Here is a 6335-nt window from a genome sequence, read left to right as displayed (position 1 = left end):
AGGTTGTATGTGATACAACCGGAAGGTTTTGTCAATCCTGAAATATGCTAATAAGTATGCAAAGCTCTAGCAATCCTTCTAAGGACTGGAGTAAGCATCTAGGAGTTGGAATGTATGCTTTGATAAGATGATCAAAGTTTTGGGTGTATACAAAGTTTATGAGAAACTTGTATTTCCAAAGAACTGAGTGGGAGCACTATAGAATTTCTGATGAGTATATGTTGTTGACATATTGTTGATCAGAAATGACGTAGAATTTCTGGAAAGCATATAGGGTTATTTGGAAAGTGTTTTTCAATGGAAAGCCTGGATTAAGCTACTTGAACATTGAGCATCAAGATCTATAAGGATAGATCAAAATGCTTAATAGTACTTTCAAATGAGCACATACCTTGACATGATCTTGAAGGTGTTCAAGATGGATCAGTCAAAGAAGGAGTTCTTGCCTGAGTTGTAAGGTATGAAGTTAAGACTTAAAGCTCGACCACGGCAAAATAGAGAGAAAGGACGAAGGTCGTCCCCTATGCTTAAGACGTAGGCTCTACAGTATGCTATTGTGTGTACCGCACCTGAAGTGTGCCTTGCCATGAGTCAGTTAAGGGGTACAAGAGTGATCCAAGAATGGATCACAGGACAGCGGTCAAAGTTATCCTTAGTAACTAGTGGACTAAGGAATTTTTCTCGATTATGGAGGTGGTAAAAGAGTTTGTCGTAAAGGGTTACGTCGATGCAAGCTTTAACACCTATCCGGATAGCTCTGAGTAGAGATACCGGATACGTATAATGGAGCAACAATTTAGAATAGCTCCAAGTAGAACAGTTATTTGGAATGGCTCCAAATGTAGCATAGTAGTTGCATCTACAAGATGACATAGAAATTTGCGAAGTACATACGGATCTGAATGTTGCAGACCCATTTACTAAAACCTCTCTCACAAGCAACATGATCAAACCTAGAACTCATTGAGTGTTAATCACATAGTGATGTGAACTAGACTACTGACTCTAGTAAACTCTTGGGTGTTAGTCACATGGCGATGTGACCTGTGAGTGTTAATCACATGGCGATGTGAACTGGATTATTGACTCTAGTGCAAGTGGGAGACTGTTGGAAATATGCCCTAGAGGCAATAATAAATTGATTATTATTATATTTCCTTGTTCATGATAATCATTTATTATCCATGCTAGAATTGTATTGATAGGAAACTTAGATACATGTGTGGATACATAGACAACACCATGTCCCTAGTAAGCCTCTAGTTGACTAGCTCGTTGATCAATACATGGTTACGGTTTCCTGACCATGGACATTGGATGTCGTTGATAACGGGATCACATCATTAGGAGAATGATGTGATGGACAAGACCCAATCCTAAGCATAGCACTAGATCGTGTAGTTTGTATGCTAAAGCTTTTCTAATGTCAAGTATCATTTCCTTAGACCATGAGATTGTGCAACTCCCGGATACCGTAGGAATGCTTTGGGTGTGCCAAACGTCACAACGTAACTGGGTGGCTATAAAGGTACACTACAGGTATCTCCGAAAGTGTCTGTTGGGTTGGCACGAATCGAGACTGGGATTTGTCACTCCGTGTGACGGAGAGGTATCTCTGGGCCCACTCGGTAGGACATCATCATAATGTGCACAATGTGATCAAGGAGTTGATCACGGGATGATGTGTTACGGAACGAGTAAAGAGACTTGCCGGTAACGAGATTGAACAAGGTATCGGGATACCGACGATCGAATCTCGGGCAAGTATCATACCGATAGACAAAGGGAATTGTATACAGGATTGATTAAGTCCTTGACATCGTGGTTCATCCGATGAGATCATCGTGGAACATGTGGGAGCCAACATAGGTATCCAGATCCCGCTGTTGGTTATTGACCGGAGAACGTCTCGGTCATGTCTGCATGTCTCCCGAACCCGTAGGGTCTACACACTTAAGGTTTGATGACACTAGGGTTATAAGGGAAGTTTGTATGTGGTTACGGAATCTTGTTCGGAGTCCCGGATGAGATACCGGACATCACGAGGAGTTCCGGAATGGTCCGGAGGTAAAGATTTATATATGGGAAGTCCTGTTTTGATCACCGGACAAGTTTCGGGGTCACCGGTATTGTACCGGGACCACCGGAAGGGTCCCGGGGGTCCACCGGGTGGGGCCACCTGCCCCGGGGGGCCACATGGGCTGTAGGAGTGTGCACCTTGGCCTATATGGGCCAAGGGCACCAGCCCCAAGAGGCCCATGCGCCAAAGGATAAGGAAAGGGAGAGTCCTAAAGGGGGAAGGCACCTCCGAGGTGCCTTGGGGAGGAGGGACTCCTCCTAGCCGCACCCTTCCTTGGAGGAAGGGCCAAGGCTGCGCCTCCCCCATTCTCCCTTGCCCCTATATATATGTGGGGGGTGGGAGGTCAGCCATACCAATGTTCTGGTGCAGCCCTCCCCTTCTCCCAAGTACTTCTCCTCTCCCGTGGTGCTTGGCGAAGCCCTGCAGGATTGCCACGCTCCTCCACCACCACCACGCCGTTGTGCTGCTGCTGGATGGAGTCTTCCTCAACCTCTCCCTCTCTCCTTGATGGATCAAGGCGTGGGAGACATCATCGGGCTGTACGTGTGTTGAACGCGGAGGTGCCGTCCTTTCGGCACTAGGATCTCCGGTGATTTGGATCACGACGAGTACGACTCCATCAACCCCGTTCTTTTGAACGCTTCCGCTTAGCAATCTACACGGGTATGTAGATGCACTCTCCTTCCCCTCGTTGCTGGTCTCTCCATAGATAGATCTTGGTGACATGTAGGAAAATTTTAAATTTCTGCTACGTTCCCCAACAATTTGGGTGCTAGTGTCTCTACTATTCCCAAGACTTTGTGTGATTTACTTGATTTCCGTAATTTTGATGATTGCTCTCTAAACTTGCATCTTGCGGATTCCACTACTAAGAAACCTATGGGAAGGATTAATGATGTTCTTATTGTTGCAAATAGGAATTATGTGCCCGTAGATTTCATTGTTCTTGATATAGATTGCAATCCTTCTTGCCCTATTATTCTTGGTAGACCTTTCCTTAGAACGGTTGGTGCGATTATTGATATGAAGGAAGGGAATATTAGATTTCAATTTCCATTAAAAAAGGGCATGGAACACTTTCCAAGAAAGAAAATAAAATTACCATATGAAACTATCACGAGAGCCACTTATGGATTGCCTACCAAAGATGGCAATACCTAGATCTATCCTCGTTTTTATGCCTGGCTAGGGGCGTTAAACGATAGCGCTTGTTGGGAGGCAACCCAATTTTATTTTTATTCCTTGCCTTTTGCTCCTGCTTAGTAATAAATAAATTATTTAGCCTCTGTTTTGGTTGTGTTTTTTGTGTTTAATTAGTGTTTGTGCCAAGTATAACCGTTGGGAAGACTTGGGGAAAGTCTTGTTCAACTTGCTGTAAAAAACAGAAACTTTAGCACTCACGAGAACTGCTGTAATTTTTATTTGAAGAGTGATATTTAGTTAACTCTTTTTTCAGATGATTAATAGATAAAATCCTCACGTCCAGCAATTTATTTTAGAATTTTTGGGGTTCCAGATCTTGCGCTAGCTACAGATTACTACAGACTGTTCTGTTTTTGACAGATTCTGTTTTTCGTGTGTTGTTTGCTTATTTTGATGAATCTATGGTTAGTAAAATAGTTTATAATCCATAGAGAAGTTGGAATATAGTAGGTTTAACACCAATATAAATAAAGAATGAGTTCAGTACAGTACCTTGAAGTGGTCTTTTGTTTTCTTTCACTAACGGAGCTCACGAGTTTTCTATTTTGAGTTTTGTGTTGTGAAGTTTTCAAGTTTTGGGTGAATTCTTTTGATGGATCATGGAACAAGGAGTGGCAAGAGCATAAGCTTGGGGATTCCCATGGCACCCCCAAGATAATCCAAGTACACCAAAAAGTCAAAGCTTGGGATGCCCCGGAAGGCATCCCCTCTTTCGTCCACTTCCATCGGTAATTTACTTGGAGCTATATTTTTATTCACCAACATGATATGTGTTTTGCTTGGAGCGTCTTGTATTATTTGTGTCTTTGTGTCTTAGTATTCCACAATCATCCTTGCTGTACACACCTTTTGAGAGAGCCATACATGAATTAAAATTTGATAGAATACTCTATGTGCTTCACTTATATCTTTTGAGCTAAGTAGTTTTGCTCTATGTGCTTCACTTATATCTTTTGAGCTAGATAATTTTGCTCTATGTGCTTCACTTATATCTTTTGAGCTAGATAATTTTGCTCTGTGTGCTTCATTTATATCTTTTGAGCTAGATAATTTTGCTCTACGTGCTTCACTTATATCTTTTGAGCTAGTTAATTTTACTCTATGTGCTTCACTTATATCTTTTGAGCGTTATAATTTTGCTCTATGTGCTTCACTTAGATATTTTAGAGCGCGGTGGTGGATTTGTTTTAAAGAAACCATTGATCTCTCATGCTTCACTTAAATTATTTTGAGAGTCTTAATAGCATGGTAATTTGCTTAATAATAATATGCTTGGTATTCAAGATTTGTGAAACTTTCTTTTGAGTGTGTTGAATATTAAGAAAAGATTGAAGCATGATAATTGTTTTGAGATATGGAGGTGATAATATTAAAGTCATGCTAGTTGAGTAGTTGTGAATTTAAATAATACTTGTGTTAAAGTTTGTGATTCCCGTAGCATGCACGTATGGTGAACCGTTATGTTACGAAATCGGAGCATGATTTGTTTATTAATTGTCTTCCTTATGAGTGGCGGTCGGGGACGAGCGATGGTCTTTTCCTACCAATCTATCCCCCTAGGAGCATGCGCGTAATACTTTTCTTTGATACTTCTAGATTTTTGCAATAAATATATGAGTTCTTTATGACTAATGTTGAGTCCATGGATTATACGCACTCTCACCCTTCCACCTTTGCTAGCCTCTCTAATACCGCGCACCTTTCGCCGGTATCATAAACCTACCATATACCTTCCTCAAAACAGCCACCATACCTACCTATTATGGCATTTCCATAGCCATTTCGAGATATATTGCCATGCAACTTTCCACCACCTAGTTCATCATGACACATTCATCATTGTCATATTGCTTAGCATGATCATGTAGTTGACATAGTATTTGTGGCAAAGCCACCGTTCATAATTTCTTCATACTTGTCACTCTTGATTCATTGCATATCCCGGTACACCACCGGAGGCATCCATATAGAGTCATACTTTGTTTTAGAATCGAGTTGTAATCATTGAGTTGTAAATAAATAAAAGTGTGATGATCATCATTCAATAGAGCATTGTCCCAATAAAAAAAGAGAAAGGCCAAAGAAAAAAAAGAAGGCCCAAAAAAGAAGAAAATAAATAAAAAGGGGCAATGCTACTATCCTTTTTTCCACACTTGTGCTTCAAAGTAGAACCATGATATAGCAAGTCTCATATATTGTTCTTCAAAGTAGCACCATGTTCTTCATATAGAGAGTCTCATATGTTGTCACTTTCATATACTAGTGGGAATTTTACATTATAGAACTTGGATTGTATATTTCAATGACGGGCTTCCTCAAAATTGCCCTAGGTCTTCGTGAGCAAGCAAGTTGGATGCACACCCACTAGTTTCTTTTTGAGCTTTCATACATTCATAGCTCTAGTGCATCCATTGCATGGCAATCCCTACTCACTCACATTGATATCTATTGATGGGCATCTCCATAGCCCGTTGATATGCCTAGTTGATGTGAGACTATCTTCCCCTCCTTTTTGTCTTCTCCACAACCACCATTCTATTCCACCTATAGTGCTATATCCATGGCCCATGCTCATGTATTGCGTGAAGATTGAAAAAGTTTTGAAAAAGTTAGAGTATGAAACAATTGCTTGGCTTGTCATCGGGGTTGTGCATGATTTAAATACTTTGTGTGGTGAAGATGGAGCATAGCCAGACTATATGATTTTGTAAGGATAACTTTCTTTGGCCATGTTATTTTGAGAAGACATAACTGCTTTGTTAGTGTGCTTGAAGTATTATTATTTTTATGTCAATATAAACTTTTGTCTTGAATCTTTCTAATCTGAATATTCATACCACAATTAAGAAGATTTGCATTGAAATTATGCCAAGTAGCACTCCGCATCAAAAATTCTCTTTTTATCATTTACCTACTCGAGGACGAGCAGGAATTAAGCTTGGGCATGCCTGATACGTCTCCAACGTATCTATAATTTTTGATTGCTCCATGCTATATTATCTACTGTTTTGGACTATATTGGGCTTTATTTTCCACTTTTATATTATTTTTG

This window comes from Triticum dicoccoides, chromosome 5A, assembly GCF_002162155.2.
Source record: "Triticum dicoccoides isolate Atlit2015 ecotype Zavitan chromosome 5A, WEW_v2.0, whole genome shotgun sequence".
Classification (NCBI taxonomy): Eukaryota; Viridiplantae; Streptophyta; class Magnoliopsida; order Poales; family Poaceae; genus Triticum; species Triticum dicoccoides.
Note: the sequence above shows the minus strand (reverse complement) of the source record.